General features: G+C 43.3%; 1 long non-coding RNA gene across 1 annotated transcript in view; it reads left to right on the top strand.

The window, feature by feature from the left end:
- The first annotated feature begins 11,892 nt into the window (after positions 1–11,892).
- LOC130842409 (uncharacterized) overlaps positions 11,893–17,484 on the top strand; it is a 177,076-nt gene continuing 171,484 nt past the window's right edge. Inside the window, exon 1 of the long non-coding RNA XR_009050423.1 lies at positions 11,893–12,206. This is a non-coding gene — a long non-coding RNA (uncharacterized LOC130842409). The remainder of the gene's footprint in view (positions 12,207–17,484) is intronic.

Below are 17,484 nucleotides of genomic sequence, written 5' to 3'. Positions count from 1 at the left end.
AAAAAAAAAAAAAAAAACAACCCTGTGGAGATCAGTCTCTCTCAGGGGTAAGAAATGTCTCTGGGAGCAGCTCTCTTCCTGGTCAGAAACATCTTTACAAGTGGGAATTTTCTGTATCGATGTAAACTTCGTATCCAGACAGCGAAATGTATGTGCTCTGTTTTGAAGCACTTGGAGGGAGGTAAAGAGCTTTTCTTGTATGGGCTGGTTCTCAGTTGCCTTTAGCTCACAATAATTGCTATGCCAAAGAGGCTCGTTTTGGGGTGGTATATTCTCGTAACCTTCAAACACCATAAGTAAAAAAGGCATTTTCATGCATACCAAGACCTTCACCTTTCCCTGAGCAAAGTGCACTGTAGACCCTGCTGCACAGGGAAACCTGCACCCCTGGTAAGGGGTCCACTAAGGAGGCTTTGGATCAGAGGAGACTCTTTCTTTAATCAGCTCGGCGTCCCTGCACGAGCTCGTGCTGAACTGAAATACACGAAGAAGCAGCCCGGCTCTCCATCAAATGGTAAATTCCCAAGGTTCCACGATACTGGTCTTCTCTGTAAAACGTCCCCCAGGTCGTTCTGCTGCTCACAGCTCATATTCTGCACCTATAAAGAGTCTCACTGTGGCTCTGAGGAGCACCAGGGGAGATGTCTTAGACGAAGTGGTAGCTTCTTTCTCTCCTTCTGTCCACGGTGACTTCCAGCTGCTCGGTGAAAACCTTTCTTTCTTTGGAGGAGAAAAATGTCAGCAGCTCAACCAAGAAGCTTTGATTTGGTGGAGTTGAGGTGTTGAGTTGTATCAGGACCCTGTATAAAGGAGGTCAGAAGTTCCACGGTTGTTTCATGTCCTAGTTTATGTCTCTACAGGGTTGTTCTCACCCTGACCCTGGTCCAGGCAGAACATCACACTTTAGAAAATGAAACCCACTGCGTCATCATGGCAGGGAAGACCAGGTATCTACTGTCGTCTGTCTTCAGGACACATTTCACGCAAGAGCAGGATGGGTCCCCTGCACGTACCTTCCAGTTGGCCCTCCTCGTCACAAAGCAGTTCTTTCTCAAACAGGGGATCTGGGGTCTCAGAGCAGGAGAGTAAGTCACACAATCACACGCGTGCACACCGTCCCCTCTGGCTGTGGGAGGTTGATGGACTTGCCTGCCACGCAGGGTTCACTTGGAGTGACCGGTGAGGGCTTTTCTAGGGCCCCCCGTGTTCCTGTCCTGACTCACTGTCACACACGGGGGGACGGCCCCTCTCTCTTCGGTGAAGATTTTGTGTTCTGTTTGTAGCACGAGGGATAAGGAATCTCGATCGGGTGCAGTTACGCTTTTGAGTCTGAGAGGGATCTGTTTCTATTCCTACCTTGTTTTATTCACGTGCCTCTCCTGATGTTCCAGCTCTGGACAGACATTTAAAAGTTCAGGGGGAAAGGCCAGGTAGAGTATGACTGAGCCACGCTTCTAGTAGAATCTTTGCGCCCACGCAGACTTTTTTTTTTTCTTTTCTGGGAAGACTCTTTTCCTCGCAAAGGGTGACTCTCCAGATGATGTTGCTATAGTGATACAGATATGGCAACAGAAAGTGAAAGAAAACATGCAGAAAAGGTTTATCACTCTGCTTATTCTCCTTCTTGAGGTATTAATTACCTCAAACTTTTTCACATTCATATTACCTGAATATTATGTCTGATATGGTCAGCTTTAAAAATAGGCAGTTTTAAGAAGGAGTCCACATCAGCAACCTCTGGTTCAACCCGTCTGGGGTCTGCGTGCTGGTGGGCAGCATACAGGTAATGTCTCCCACCTGGTGGGAGTTTCAGTCTCTGCACAGCAGCTCACAGGACAGGACTCAGAATATTTATCTGTAGCCCTTGAGGAGGAACTAAAGGTCCTTGGGTTTGTTTAATGGCTAAACTATTATTATTTTCTCTTGCTCGACTTTTCCTTTGCTTCTGCATTGTCTCCCTTCTCTGATTAAATTCATTCCTTGGAACTCGGGGACGCTCTAGGAGGCTAAAGTTTTTCTACAGACTAGAGGCAGGCGGAGGACACGGTGGGGGGAGGCTCTGTCCCGAGGAGGTCCCGTAACATCCTGTTCAGCTAGAGAAAGTCCATCCTGAAGCTACTGCAGTGCTTTTCTTCCGTATATTTTCATCTCAAGAAACTGGACTCAGCTGCCCACGATCACTGCATACTTGGGATGAGAGTCACTGGAAGCTGAAGGTGCAGAATTATCTTCTTGCCTCTGTGGTCTGATCCATATTTGTTAAGTATCGAAAGATAATGAAAAAGTACTTGGCTTAAGAAACAGCATTCCTACCTCTCTCTCTCGGGAGAAAAAAAAAACAGACGGTACTTATTTAACTTTCTCAGATATACAGCAGCACATATTTTCTCTGGTCAAAGGGGGGAAAAAAGATTATTAGGATACAGTTTGTGCGTTTTTGACAAACAGCGTCATATAGCGCGTACTTTGCCAGATCTGTCAAAGTGAAATATTTTTGGAAATAGCAGTGGCGGTATTTTATGTGTGCTTAGTTTAAAAATGGAGTGAGTTTCCTTGAAATATGATCTCCAAGTTGTGAAGTGATTATGCGTGAATGCCTTCCATTCTGAGGCAGGAGGCCTTCCAAGGGGGAGACTGACGGCCCAAAGATTGGGGACCCTCCTGTGTCCATCCTGTTTTGTTCGTATTCAGTAAGTGCCACAGACATGTCTTTTTTTTTTAATCAATATTAATGTCCTTTTTTTGAGATTACACTTTACAGAACTGTTCCTCTTCTTAATACCATTTTCCTTTGTGAAGTGATTTTAAGAAACCATTCTTCTCCTCTCTTTTTTTTGCAATTATACGATTCCTGGCATTAAATATTAGTTGTTGTTTGTTTGTTTTTTTTTCTTTTCACTTTGACCAGTTTCTTACAGTATTACAATGATTACAAGGTAAACGATGGAGTCAGACTGCCTGGTTACTGATGTTAGTTCTGCCCTTACTAAATGTCTGATCTCACGCAGGTGGCTTACGTTCTAGGTTATTCATTTTCTTTTGCTATAAAATGGGGATGTGACAGGGGCTTATTGTATGGTTGCAGTGAGAATTTCAGGAATGTATATGAAGTGCTCTAAACATCACATGGGGTGTGGTGAGCACTGCAGAAAGTGTGTGCTATTACTGTTATTTCATAACGTGCCTTTCTGACATTTGCTTTGCTGATGTAGGACCTCTTGACCAAGATTCTTGGCCAAACTCTAGTCAGACCTCTCTGAGTCTGAGTGGGCTCCATCTTGGGCAGGTCCTCCAGGAGCACAGTTTTAGCAAAAGTTCAGTCAGTTTGGTTTAGCTAGAATCTCCCACCCTTGACATCTGATCACTCCCCTCAAGCCCCGCCCCCCCACTGCCACTCCTCAGGTGCTATCCCATTACCCTAGTCTGCCTTCCGCAAGATACCCATCAGGTCTGTTTACAAAGGATTCCCCTACGCTCTTGGTAATTTTCCATCCACCCCTGCCACCCTCAAACACTCTGCTTCTTGGCTCTCCTTGTTGTGTTAGGAGTCGAGTCCAATCTCTCTGCCCTACTACAAGACCTCATTGCAGCAGTCCCTATACGTTCAAGAAAGTCCTCAAAAGCCTGCCTTGTCATGGCAACAAATGTCACGAATAATTGGTTTTCTTTAACAATCTTTATCTTAATCCCTCTTCCTTCCGTTTTCTTAACCTATCAAAAATTGGGAACAGAACTACCCTGTGAATCCCACTTTTGGGTAATTATCTAAAGGAAACAAATCATTATCTCTAAGAGACACCTGCACTCCCATGTTCATTGCAGTATTGTTCACACTAGCCATGGTATGGAAACAACCTACTTGTCCATCAACAGATGAATGGATCAAGAAATGTGATACACACACACCACACACACACACACACACACACACACACACACACACCCACCCCCACCCACCCACCATGGAATATTATCCAGCCTTTAAATAAAAGGAAATCCTGTCATTTGCAACAATGTGGATGGACTTGGAGAAGGTAATATGCTAAGTGAAATAAGCCAGAAAGAGAAGGACAAATACTGTAGGGTCTCACTTACATGTCAAATCTAAAAACCAAAAAAGTTACACTCATAGAAACAGAGAGTAGGATGGTGGTTGCCAAGGGCCACGGGATGTGGGAAGTGGGGAGGGGTTGGTTCAAGGATTTCAGCTGTAAGACGAATAAGATTTGAGGATTCAACGTATTAACATGGTAACTATAGTTGATACCACTGTACTGAAATTTGATAGAAGAGTAGAACTTGAATGTTGTCACCAAAAAAATTAAAAACATAAGTATTTTTGGTGACGGATGTGGGGGAATCCTTTCCAAGGTATATGTGTGTCAAATCATCACACTGTGGTCTTTAATAAATAGCTTACAATTTTATTGGCCAATTATATCTTGGTAACGCTGAGAAAAATGGAATAAATAAGTACATTTAGGGTAGTGTTGACCAGATATACTTCTCTTGAACATTTGATTTGTTTGTTTTTTATTGGAGTATAATTGCTTTACAATGTTGTTAGTTTCTCCTATAGGACAAAGTGAGTCAACTCTATGTATACATATAGCCCCACCGTCTCGAGCCTCCCTCCTCCCCACCCAATCCCCCCCCCCCACCAAATCCCACCCCTCTAGGTCATCACAGAGCACCGAGCTGAACTCCCTGTGCTCTGCAGCAGCTTCCCACTAGCTATCTAGTTTACACATGGTAGTGTATATATGTCAGTGCTACTCTCTCAATTAATCCCACCCTCCCCTTCCCCACCTGTGTCCACAAGTCCATTCTCTACGTCTTTGTCTCTTTTCCTGCCCTGCAAATAGATTCATCAGTACCATTTTTCTAGATTCCATATATACGATTTGTGTTTATCCCTCACTATAAACAGTGATTTTTCTTTTTTTTTTAGTCAACATAGAGGAAATGACTTAAATTCAGCATCGATTTTTCAACTCGAAAAAGAGAGCAAAATTACAGCCTTACTTTGGGGAGAATCAAAGATAAAGACAAGCAAACCACTTCCCGATGACACACACTCTCTTTACTGACCCGTTTATTTCAGAAGTGCCCGTGCGGCAGAGGCTGCCTTTGAGGGCGTTGGGGGTGAGGAGCCCTTTTATTAAATGTGTTTATTTCCCTCTTTCCTTGAGGACAGCATAGAGTATGATTCATCTTTGTAGACTCAGTCTCCAGCACTTAATAGACAATAAATGATTCTTTTTTTAAACCCAACGTATTTTAAGAGCTGTTCTCGTGAGCGTCTTCTGGTTGAAGCACTTGCCAGTTGTTCAGCCTCTACTGACTGGGTTCAGAAGCCCTTGAAATCAGGCGTTTAAGGAGTGAGACACCCAAGGGAGTCTGTGCTACTTATTTCAACGAATAAGAGGCTGATTGGAACGAGCAAGATTGGAGGCGGGGAGGGAAGTGCTGGAAATTAGCACAGGGACCCTGGAGAGAAGGATGGGGTCTGAACCCGGGCAGCGGAATACACACAGAGAGGAGGGAGCGGGTTCCAGGGCTCATCCAAAGAGTAGAAAGTAGACTCGATCATGGCTGTTCATTTATCAAAAAGTGTGGGGGGAAGATGGGGAAGGGAGGTGTCAAAGGACGCGATCTGAGTTTTTCCCCATTCCGGGTGAAAGTGGGATGCTTTTTGCCAATCCACAGGACACAGCAGGGAGGTGATGTTTCCAGCACACAGGGCAGGCATCGGTGAGCTGTCCAAAGATAACTTACTTCATAGGGGAGCCTGTAGGTCAGGCGACATGTCTCGGGCCACTGGTGAGTCATCAGCTTGTAGGTTAAAGAATCCAGTGAACAGGAGAGTAGGGCCAGAAAAGGGTCAGAACAGAATGCTGTGGAACCAGGTCATTTTGGAGGGTTTGCACAGCTTGGTGGGAGGGGGTATATGGAAGAGATGTGCACGAGAGACCAGAATGGAGCCTTCAGGGCAGAAGGGAGAAAATGAGCAGACACAAACCAGACAGAAAGGAAAAGCAGTGTCCTATGCAGCAGTCATTTCAAACACGCCTAGGAGCAAAATGTATCTATTTTATTCATTTATTTTATCATGATATAATTTGCATACAGTAAAAGCCCATTGAAGTGTTTGGTTTTGTGATATTGACAAATATATACCCTCATACAACCCCACTCCATCAGGATACAGAACGATTCCATTACCTCTCCTGCTCCCCTGCAAAATGCCCCTTTGAGCATCCTCCAAACTATGCAGGGCCACCATTGATCTGCTCACTGTCCGTACAGTTTTGTCTTTGCAAGATTGTCATGTAAATGTAGTTGCAGATTTAGTCTTTCTTTGAAAAAAAATTATTAACTGTGTTAGGTCTTCGTTGCTGCACATGGGCTTTCTCTAGTTGCAGAGAGTGGAGAGCAGGGGCTGTTCTTCGTTGCAGTGCATGGGCTTCTCACTGCGGTGGCTCTTCTTTGTTGCGGAGCACGGGCTCTAGGCACATGGGCTTCAGTAGTTATGGCACACAGGCTCAGTAGTTGTGGTGCACGGGCTTAGTTGCTCTGTGGCACTTGGGATCATCCCAGATGAGGGATTGAACCCGTGTCCCCTGCATTAGCAGGCAGATTCTTAACCACTGCGCCACCAGAGAAGCCCCAGATTTAGTCTCTGAATGTGGCTTCTCCCACTCAGCATCGTGCGTGTGAGATGCGGCAGCACTGTCACCTACATCCCTTCTTCTGCTTTATTGCTGCCTTGGTATTCACGCACCGCGTGTGTGTGTATCCATCCCCCAGTCCAGAGGCATGTGGACTGTGTCCAGTTTTTTGTCTGTTAAATTTAGTTACAAAACCCTTGCTGGTAACCAGCGCAGGAGATGTTTTAGTGCAGTGGAGGAGATGAAAGCCAGCTCTGGGAGTTGTGAGGAGGAGATGGCAATTAGAGATGAATATTTCATGAGATTTGGCTGTGAAGCGAGGGATAGCCAGAGATCTGTAGTTCCAGTGAGAACTAGGGTGAAATGAAGATTTTGTCAGTTCTATCATAGGAAGATAAGAGGTATTTGCGCTTATGGATACTCAAAAGGGGAATACAGGGTTTTTGTTTTCAATTTTTTTTTTTTTTTTGCTATTACGTGATATAGACACGCTTGAAAAATAGACAGTAATCAGCAAAATTGTCACCTGAAAATTAACAGGGCTCAGGGGGAAATAGCTGGGAACATGTTTCTCAAAACCTTTTGAACTTTGCAGCCTGAATAATAACAAGTAAATACAGGTATATCAAACCCACTAACACATGAAAAAGATATTTAAACAGTGTTCCTTTTAAAAGGATGCCGGGAAGAGTGTAGAATATTATCCTAAACGATGATAGCTTGCTGGGGTTAGGGAAGGATGTACAGAAGGTTTTGGAAGACAAAGAAAAACGTGCCGAAGTCGGGGGAAACAGGTAATCGGCGAGTCCCAGATGAGTGGATGGCTGGCTGCGTGGGCTGCAAGGAGAATACGGGGTGAACAGAGCTTGTGCACATTTTCTCTTTTTGCCCGTGTGGTGGATGCTTTGAGCTGTGTTCGTGTACTTTGTATTCCATGGCTGTGACTCGCTGGTGTGAAACATGAATCTCTGAAATGAAATGTATATGAGCCAATGCACCTTCCACAGCCTGCCGGCATCACTCCTCTGGTGATCAATGGCATACGAGCTAACTCATGAGACAGAAACAGATGTGTATCGGTAGAGAGAATGATCTGAAAGTTACAGGAGGGAAAAGTTTGATGCTGCGAGGTCCCAGATAATGCAGAATAAGGTAGAGCCCATACCAACTGTTGTAATCAATTCCTTACCCCTGAACTCTTCTCATTAGGAGGCATCGAGGTCTACTCCACAGTTTTACAAAAGGACCATATTCAATAACTTACACATTGTCAACTTTAGTTCCCATGGTTAATTGGCAACATTTTCAGTGTTCCTACATTTTCCTACCATTATCGACCATTTTCCTACATTTTCAATCCAAAGCTGACAAAAGCCATGGATGCACTGTAGGTCCGTGTTGGGAAAATCATAATGTGATGAGTATAAAAAGTATGAGTAGATGATTTCATGGTGACCCCTTCTAAATGAGTTTCTGTCTGCTCTATTGTTTGTGACATATCTTGTTCAAGAATAAACTCAATTATCACCTCCAGCTTGTCAGCCAGAATTGGATAGCTTCCTTTGAAGAACAGTACACCAATTGCCAAAAGGGGACCCCAGGGACTTCCCTGGCGGTCCAGTGGTTAAGATTCCGCAAGTGGCGCGTGTTCAATCCCTGGTCGGGGAACTAAGATCCCACATGCCTTACGACGTGGCCAAAAAAAAAAAAAAAAAAAAAAAGTGGCCCCATGTTGCAATGGCCACAGAGTGAGAGGGGCTGCGACTGGGTTTGGGGTTATCTCCCATGAGATGGTACGATGTCCGTTTCAGTCTGTGAGCCAGCAATTTCTCTGTTCGTCCTCAGGGATAGAACAGGCTGCTGTTTCATGATGATCCGCTGGTGCATTGACATCCCCCATTACACATGAACTTCAAGAGACAAGCATGATGTTTCCTTCACTTTGAATTCACACTCTAGTTCCCTGGGTGGCAGCGGGAAGGTGATGTCATAGGCGCTCATGAGATGAATGTATGAAATGGAAGAGTGATGGAGTTACTTTTTAGCTGGTGTTCATTCGTTCAGACTAACCACACTCATTCGATCTTGCCCCGGCCCTGCCGCACTGTGGATGAGCAGGAAGGTAGAGGTGACATACGCGAGCCCGAGGCCTTCCTTCCAAAGAGGAGCGAGGCTGACGGCCCAGCACGGACGGGCGTGGAAAGCCGGCGCCACGAGAGAGGAAGGCTGCAGCCTGTGTGAGCAGCAGACTCACCTCCCAGTTCCGACTCTGTCATTTTCCAGCTGCAGGAGTTGGGTTAAGTTTCAGCAAAGTGTGGTTTCCATGGACCCGCTCCCTGAAACCTGGGTGGGAGCTGGTTAGAAGGGCAGACTCTCAGGCTGCACCCCAGACCTCCTGAAACAGATTCGGAATCGCAGCTACCCGCCCAACGATGGGTGTGCACGCTGTGTTTGGAGAGACACTGGCCTAGACTCTCTGAACTTTCGTTTCCTTAATTGTTAAAGAGAAGGAAAAGTGAGCCACCTGTAGGGATAGAAAGGCTGCAAAAAGGCATATGCAGTGCTTAGCACATAGCGGGCATGCAGAAATGGAAGCTATTAATAATAACAAGAAAATGCAGCAGTAAGTGCATAGATGTCGGAGAGGAACAGGACTAACTGTGGTGGGGAGCCGTCTGTCTGTCTGTCTCTGGCTCTTTGCTAAGCTATAGCAACGGAGTTTCTAGATTGTGTTTACCTTCACACAGTGAACAGTGAAGTGGTCGCCAGCGGAGCGCTTTTCACCCAGGGGACATCTGACAATGTCTGGAGGGACTGTTGGCTGCCGTGACCACGACCGTGACCGGGGCGGGGGGTGGGGAAGCTTACTGGCATCTCCTGGGTGGAGGCCAGGGGTGCGACTCAACATCCTGCGATGCACAGGGTATTCGCCTACAGCAAAGCACACTCAACCCCAAATGCTAATAGTGCCAAAGCTGAGGAGTCCCGAATGACGCTCATCTAGAGACAGCTCTTTCTAAGCAGGACACCGTTTGCAAGTGAACGTCTTCTGATAGAGCCACAGATGGATAATCTATGGATGTGCTCAAAACATAGACTATGAAGTAGGATCACAGAAATCTTTCGGCAAAAGGAATCAGGCAACGAATCAGAAACTTTCTCAGATAATTTTGTCCATGTCTTTTAGGTAGCGGTTGTATTAGCTGTCTCAGTAATACGTTCGTAAAGTTCGTAGAGTTGTTGTCTGCTAGAGGATTATAGGAAAAACTGGGGATTGAGTATTTAGGCATTCGATGAAGCATGTGCAAGACTCTATGAGGTAACCTGCAAGAGATAAGAAATCAAGCACTGAATTACTATTTCAAATAAGGGCTTATCAGGACTTCCCAGGTGGTGCAGTGGTTAAGAATCTGCCTGTCAAGGCAGGGTACATGGGTTCAATCTCTGGTCCGGGAAGATCCCACGTGCCACGGAGCAGTTAAACCCATGCGCCACAACTACTGAAGCCTGCATGCCACAACTACCGAAGCCTGCATGCCACAACTACTGGAGCCCATATGCCTAGAGCCGGCGCTCTGCAACAAGAGAAGCCACTGCACTGAGAAGCCCATGCTCCACAACGAAGAGTAGCCCCTGCTCTCCACAGCTAGAGAAAGCCCGTACACAGCAACGAAGACCCAGTGCAGCCAAAACTAAAAATTTTTTTAAAAACACAAAAAACAAACAAAAAAACAAGAGTTTATCACCTTTAGGCACAGAATCCTGTTAGTGAAGTTAATACTTAGGGTGCGTATCAGCTGGAGAAGTGTTTCATTTGCAACAAAAGGTCACAGTTCTGGGTCATAAAACACAGTCTGGGTCATAAAAACACATCAAAAGAAAAATGTGGCTTAATTTAGTATCTCAATTTTGTGCCCAAATTTCCCTTGCTATTGTTCTTTTTGTTTTATGATTTTTATGGTTTATTTGTAAGCAGAATGTTGTCCCCAAATGGATGAACCTGTTGACTAGTAAATCAGTGAACTATAAACACTGCTACGAAATAGAGTGTTGTTGTGATATATCAGACATGACGAATTCTAGGTATCCCAAGAGAACATGTTTGCTAGGTTACATCAGCTAACTCCAATTCTGCACCCATGAATCCGTGATGTTTGCCGGTTTATGAGCCTTGCAAAGTACAAAGATTCTTTTTCCTGCTCAGCACATCTCTCCAGTAATACATAATTGGTAATTGGTTTTGTCCTGTTATACTCTTTTTATATCACTCTTTGCAATAATCACATATAAATCCATAGGTTTATGGTTTCCTTTATTATAAATTTTTCATGAGTTTAACTCCTCATCTGTCCTTTCTTACACCTAGAGCATAGCCAAAATAATCACAAGAAGCTTAGCACAGATATTTTTGCTTCTTGTGTATAGTACAACTCCTTTGTTACATTTATTACCATAAATTATTTCTTTAATCCTGTAAGTGCACTTACCATCTAAAGATTCATTCATTATTTTATAAATACTGGAGAGGGTGTGGAGAAAAGAAATGCTCCTGCACTGCTGGGGGAAGTGTAAATTGGTGCAGCCACTATGGGAAACAGTATGGAGGGTCCTCAAAAAACTAAAAAAAGAGTTACTGTGTGATCCAGCAATCCCACTCCTGGGCATGTATCAAGAGAAAACTCTTAACTGAAAAAGGTACATGCACCCCAATGTTCATAGCAGCACTATTTACAATAGCCAAGATACGGGAGCAACCTAAGTGTCCATCAACAGGTAATCAGATAAAGGATATATGGTACAGGGACTTCCCTGGGGGTCCAGTGGTTAAGACTTTGTGCTTCCACTGCAGCGGGTACGGGTTCAATCCGTGCTTGGGGAAATAAGATCCCACATGCCATAAGGCACGGACAAAAAAAAAAAAAGTGGTACGTATACACAATGGAATATTACTCAGCCATAGGAATGAAATAATGCCACTTGCAGCAACATGGATGGGTCTAGAGATGATCATATTAAGTCAGACAGAGAAAGACAAATACCATATGATATCACTTATATGTGGAATCTAAAAAAAAAGATGATACAAATGAACTTATTTACAAAACAGAAATAGACTCACAGACATAGAAAACAAACTTATGGTTACCAGAGGGGAAGGGTGGGGAGTTGATTAGGGGTTTTGGGTGAACATATACACACTGCTATATATGAAGGAGGTAAACAACAAGGACCTACTGTACAGCACAGGGAAATATATTCAGTGTCTTATAATGACCTATAATGGAAAAGAATCTGAAAAAGAACACACACATATATAACTGAATCGCTTTGCTGTGCACCGGAAACGAACACAACCTTGTAGTTTAACTATACTTCAATTTTTAAAAATAGTTAATAAAATAAGAAATAAAGATACATTATTTTTCCTTCCACAGAAGACTCTCTAGGAAATTCCCGGTACAGAGGAACAACCCCGCTTCGAAGTGTCACATGAAAAGCTGCATCCCCGTGATAGGAGACTCTTCCTTAAAACAGGTGAGAAAGCATCTTGGAGAAAGAATGAACAGAATTTTTGTGCAAAGAAAAGTAAACTTTCTACCATATAGTACACACAACACGATAAAAAGTGAAATGAAATGAAACATGCATTAAAATTAAGGTAAGAAGGAATTGCAAAATTTTAGATAAAACACATAACATTTTGCGGATGCTTAAAATATGTCTAACCAAATAATTTCCCTTATCTTGGTAATCATCAAACTAGTGTATGCTGCTATTTATCAGACTCACTCTCTCTCACTTTCACTCTCTGTCCGCTCATGAGGATTTCTGAAGACCCATTCAAAAAATGTCTGTTTTTCCTCCAGTTGGCTCTGAGCTTGTCTGAATCAGACATTGAACTGCGTACTCAGTGCTGAAATGCCTCTCCAACTAGACACACTTTTAGCAGATATTGTAAAGATAAGGTTTCCATGTCTACCTATCAGGGGGGTTGCTGTGTCTCTGTTTTGGGTGTTTGGAGTGTTGTCTGCGGTCACTGACTTGGATGCTTAGGGGAACATGTGATTGTATAAGGGGAAATATAGTTAAATTGTATAAGGGGACAGGGAGGAGCCCATGGGATCCCTGGGGCAGCAGTCTGGTCTAGATGAACGAAGACAGCCTCGCCCTGCCTGGGTAGCACTGCAGGGCTCAGATGGCTTATGGTGGCCCCGTTCCACCAAGTAACGAGCCCTCGTGAATAGAAGTGCTGCCTGTCATCAAGAAGGACTTGAACAGGTAGGAGAAGATGCAGGCGAAAAATACCACATGGGCCCATAGGTTCCATTCCTGTTTCCTGTCTTGCTCTGTGTCGTACAGTTGCATGTTCTAATTAAATACCTTAGATTCCGTTCGTGTTTCCTGTCTTGCTCTGTCTTATACAGTTGTGTGTTTTAATTGAATACCTCATTTCCTTGTCCTGGAATGGTAGGGCATGTTGGCTGTCTTGCCACCTATGTAGTTGAACATCAGTGTAGGATCTAGACAAAGCCAGAGAGCACAGGGACATCCCAGGACTCTTGGCCAGGCAGCGAGGTTGTGCTGTCTCCTTTTAAGGAGCAGTTCTTATTGTACGTGGAATGACTACTACATGTTAAGCAGACAGTTTTGAAAATGTGTCAAAGACATGGCTTTTCTGGGTGGTAGAGAGGAAAGGAATTTTACGGGAGTTTTTGTTTGGATCACCTGTCATCCATTCACGTGTTGCTCTCTCCTGGCTTCTTTTTATTGAGGGAGAGGATGGGTAAGAAAACCCCCTTAACCTTCCTGGCATCATGAGGGGGTGAACATGTAACTCAAATTAGGGTGGTTGGAGTCTCTCTTCAGGGACTTTCGATATTAAACAGAGCAAGAAGGGGCTGCGGTGGATTCATCCCAGGAGCTGTACCCAAATGAAGCAGTCAGCCAATCCCTGCTACCGGCATCTTTGAGATGCCTTCATTCCTTGTTGGGCATTGGCTCTAATTCTCTTTGACCTTATTTTATTGTATTGTATTCTATTTTATTTTACTTATTTTTTAAATTTTTATTGGGGTACAGGTGATATACAGTGTTGTGTTGGTTTCAGGTATACAGCAAAGTGAATCACATATATGTACGAGGGTGAGTCAAATACTATCTGCACTCTGGCTGTAGAATTTACAGGAGTTTTAATATAACCAGAGTATGGATAATTTTGGACTCACCCTCATACATATATCCACTTTTTTTTAATATTCTTTTCCCATAGGGCCATTACAGAGTATCGAGTAGAGTTCCCTGTGCTGTACTGTAGGACCTTAATAGCTATCTGTTTTATATACAGTGGTGTGTATATGTCAGTCCCAATCTCCCAGTTTATCCCTCCCCTCCTTAACCCCTGGTAACCATAAGTTTGTTTTCTATATCTGTGACTCTACTTCTGTTTTGTAAATAAGTTCATTTGTGTCATAGTTTAGATTCCATACATAAGCGATATCATATGATATTTGTCTTTCTCTGTCTGACTTCACTTAGTACGATCATCTCTAGGTCCATCCATGTTGCTGCAAATGGCGTTATTTCATTCCTTTTTATGGCTGAGTAATATTCCACTGTATATATGTACCACATCTTCTTTATCCATTCGTCTGTGGATGGACATTTAGGTGGCTTCCATGACCTGGCTATTGTAAATAGTGCTGCTATGAACACTGGGGTGCATGTACCTTTTAGAATTATGGTTTTCTCCGGCTATATGCCCAGGAGTGGGATGGCAGGATCATATGCATCCTTATTTTTCTTTCTTATCCTCTTATGTTAGCTAGCGTTGGTTTCCATCACTGGAACTAATTCATAAATCTGAGTTGACAGTCCTCATCACTGATTTCAGCATATCACGGTTCGTTAGGTGAACATGAATGACTTCACCTTGATTTTTCAGTCTCGTTGAAAACATTGGACTGTCCACTTCCTGTTTGTATTTTTTTTAATCATCGAGGGGGAGCCAATGCAGAATATTGTTATTATTATAAAACTTGTATTTATTGTAGGAATTGTATTAATAACTTTTAAGGCTTAAAAGGGAAATCAGAACAGTTAGTAACATAGATTCTTCCAGCAAATGACATGGTGATTTCTTTAACACTGTAGGTTGCATCTCATGTGGGGAAACAGCTGTGGTGTTGGACAGCATTAGTATTCTTGTGTCCGAGTCACCCCCAGTGGGATGAGGTAGAGCTTGGTGTTAAGTCAGAGGCAGAATAACGGACATTCTGGTAACAGGATGGATAGGAATGATTACAGGGCAAACTCACTGCAACGTATTGTAAATGAGGCCACAGTGATCTAGACCCAAACTGATGGTGCTTTCACCACTGGTAAAAATTGAATGAGAAAACCCCCGTGTGGGTATACATCACCACGTTGTCAAGAATTAAGGAAAGATGTGGATGATTGATTGTTTGTCAGTAGCCTGTGACAACTGATTTCTATGCAAATCAATTTAATGACTGCTAAGTGAGTGGACTTGACGGGTACGTATGACTGCTTTATCTTAGGAGATTTCACCGGAGGTCATTTTCTAAAAATTATTTATATTTTTAAAATATAATTTTAAAGTATAGTTGACTACTGAAGTATAGTTGATTTACAATGTTGTGTTAGTTTCTGCTGTACAGCAAAGTGAATCAGTTATACATATACATATATCCACTCTTTTTTAGAGTCTTAGTATCTTTTACATTTTTCTTCCCCAGTGTTTTGAAGGTTAGGTCTTTCGGAGTTGCCCACCTAATGTAGAAACAGAGAACATAGGTATTGGTGAATAATGAGTCTGGTAAAAATTTATTTCCAGAGGTCCTCCCTTATACAACCTGGGCTGAATACCTGCCTTGTTTAGGGAATGTGTTAACAATTATAGCAGGAACAGTTAGATTCCTCCTGTCGTCAGCTCTTCCTCCGTGATTAATGACCAGAGAAGAAATTCCTGAGAACGGCCTGGGTCACCATCAGAAGAAACAGGGGCTTAAATCTAAGAAAAACAGAGTGTTAAATGGGTAAGCTGCTCTCCTCATGAATCCTTGGGTCACGTGTAGGTAATCATTGTCGGGTGGTAATGACACGAGCAGCTCAAGTGTCAAAAGGAAGAGCCTCCTAGACTGTTTATTGGGATAAACGGATATTGACGAATGTGTTACATTGATCCGTGACCCCTGGAAGTGCTTTTTGTTGGGGCTGACAACCTTAGGACATATATTCTCCTGTAAATTCTTCCATCACACAGATGAAGTTGTTTATATGGTCCTGTTGGTTTATTATTCACATCTTTACCGCAAGGAACAGTTTAGGTCAATTAAAAACAAACACCCAACTGTGATTAAGCTAGTGTCTACTGTAGAAAACTCATCTAGGCTTATATTTATTCTCTCTTTCCATTTTTGTTCTAAATATTTCCTGTCTTAAAGTATTGCTTACTCTGAGAGGTGGGGTATATTAGTGGAAGAAACTTTGGTCTTATGTATCTATTTATTTATGGCTGTGTTGGGTCTTTGTTGCTACACATGGGCTTTCTTTAGTTGTGGCGAGTGGGGGCTACTCTTCATTGGGGTGGCTTCTCTTGTTGCGGAGCACGGGCTCTAGGCATGCGGGCTTCAGTAGCTGCCAGTGCAGGGGCTCAGTAGTTGTGGCTCTCAGGCTCTAGAGCGCAGGCTCCTTAGTTGTGGGGTGCACGGGCTTAGTTGCTCCGAGGCATGTGGGATCTTCCCGGACCAGGGATCAAACCTGTGTCCCCTGCGTTGGCAGGTGGATTCTTATCCACTGCACCACCAGGGAAGTCCTCTGTTTCCATTTTGTATCCGTTGTTGTTCAGGGTTACATCTAAAAGTTCCTCAGATTTTTTGCCCCATGAAAAATAACATCTTATCATTTCATATTTATTTTTAACTAAAATACCCATGACTGTTATGAGTTATGAATCCATTTGTTTGCATTTCCTCAAACGGACATCCCTTTCTTGATGAATGTGTAGAATATCCATCCTCTTTAGGGTGGGCTTGTCAGATTCTAATGTTTGTGTGAGTCACCTGAGCACCTCCTTACATCACAGATTCTAAATCAGTTCTGGGCCCTGGCCTGAGATTCAGTAGTTCACACAAGCTCCCAGGTGATGTTGCTTCAGTTCCTCGGAGTAGCAAGCCTTAGGTCATTTTCTCCAAAGCAGCAGATAGTAAACACGTCAGGCTTTATGGTCCGAAAGCTGCCAGAGACAACGCAGAAACAAATATGACTGTATTTCAGCCTGGTTTTATTTATGGACGCTAACATTTGAATTTCACAGAATTTTCGCATGCCACAAACTATTATTCTTTTTGATTTTCCCCAAACATTTGAAAATGAGAAACAAAACAAAAAAACCCCAAATCTCAGCTCATGTAGTGTATAAAAGCAAGCAGCAGGCCAGATTTGGCCTGGGGCCGTAGCCCGATGATGTCTGTTTTAGGTCGGCATTGGGTGTTCGACTGAGTTGTTAGCAAGGAGCACAGCAGGCCTGGGAAAGGGGCACTGCTTTCGGTGCCACCTCCAGATGGCATTTGCTTCGAAGAGTTCTCTGAAGGAGTAAAAGAGTGCATGTACATAAAAAAACATAATGATCCCGATTATCTGTCCTGGGAGTGTAGACGATAAGGCCACATTTGTATTTCCATGTATTTATCCTAACTCCTAGAAATTATGTTTAGAGCATATATCAACCATTGGTTGAAGTGTTGTGTATTTAACATTATGGTACGATCAATGAAACATATACACATAGCAA

The sequence above is a fragment of the Hippopotamus amphibius genome, chromosome X (genome assembly GCF_030028045.1).
Source record: "Hippopotamus amphibius kiboko isolate mHipAmp2 chromosome X, mHipAmp2.hap2, whole genome shotgun sequence".
Classification (NCBI taxonomy): domain Eukaryota; kingdom Metazoa; phylum Chordata; class Mammalia; order Artiodactyla; family Hippopotamidae; genus Hippopotamus; species Hippopotamus amphibius.
This window is presented reverse-complemented; position numbering and strand designations above follow the sequence as displayed.